A 551-nucleotide genomic window follows, 5' to 3' on the forward strand; every position below is an offset into this window, starting at 1 on the left:
GGGCTGAAGGGCTGTGAGCAAAAGAAACGGAGCCGAGATGAAGCCCTGTGTCTGCAGAGACCCCCAGACGTCCCCTCCAGTCCATGTTCCCCACTCACCACTGCAGATCTCATCCAGCTGCTCTTTGCTTCGGTTCCTCAGGTGCCGCGTGGCCACCCCTAGGCACAAAGCTCCATCAGCCCCTGCTCCCCAGCGGGCTCCCAGCAGTATGGCCCCTGACCCTGCCCTCCTCCCCCTCATCAGGGATGAGCCCAGGAAGCACCAGGAGCTCAGGGGGGTGGAACTCAGCCCAGCTACGTGGGCAGGGGTGGCAGAGGGAGGCCCAGGCCCAGCCTGCGGCAGCCAAGGCTCGGGCAGCCCCAGGGCTGGGCCTGGCTGTGGCTGCAGGAGCAGGGAGTGGGGCCAGCTTGCCCAAAGAGGGACCCCGGGGGCTGGGGCTCACCGATGAACCTGATGGCCGCCTCTCGCACACTGGGCTCAGGGTCCTTGAGGTAGCTCAGGCCCTGACGCAGGTACTCTTCAGCCCTGCTCCTGTCCTTCCCCAGCTGGAG

General features: G+C 66.4%; 1 long non-coding RNA gene across 1 annotated transcript in view; it reads right to left on the minus strand.

Moving 5' to 3' along the window:
* LOC113942678 overlaps nt 1–544 on the minus strand; it is a 1,118-nt gene extending 574 nt beyond the window's left edge. Inside the window, exons 1-2 of the long non-coding RNA XR_003526000.1 lie at nt 443–544; nt 99–158 (exon numbers count right to left, since the gene is read on the minus strand). This is a non-coding gene — a long non-coding RNA (uncharacterized LOC113942678). The remainder of the gene's footprint in view (nt 1–98; nt 159–442) is intronic.
* Nucleotides 545–551: the final 7 nt, after the last annotated feature.

This window comes from Corapipo altera, unplaced genomic scaffold, assembly GCF_003945725.1.
Source record: "Corapipo altera isolate COAL_440 unplaced genomic scaffold, ASM394572v1 48694, whole genome shotgun sequence".
NCBI classification, from domain to species: domain Eukaryota; kingdom Metazoa; phylum Chordata; class Aves; order Passeriformes; family Pipridae; genus Corapipo; species Corapipo altera.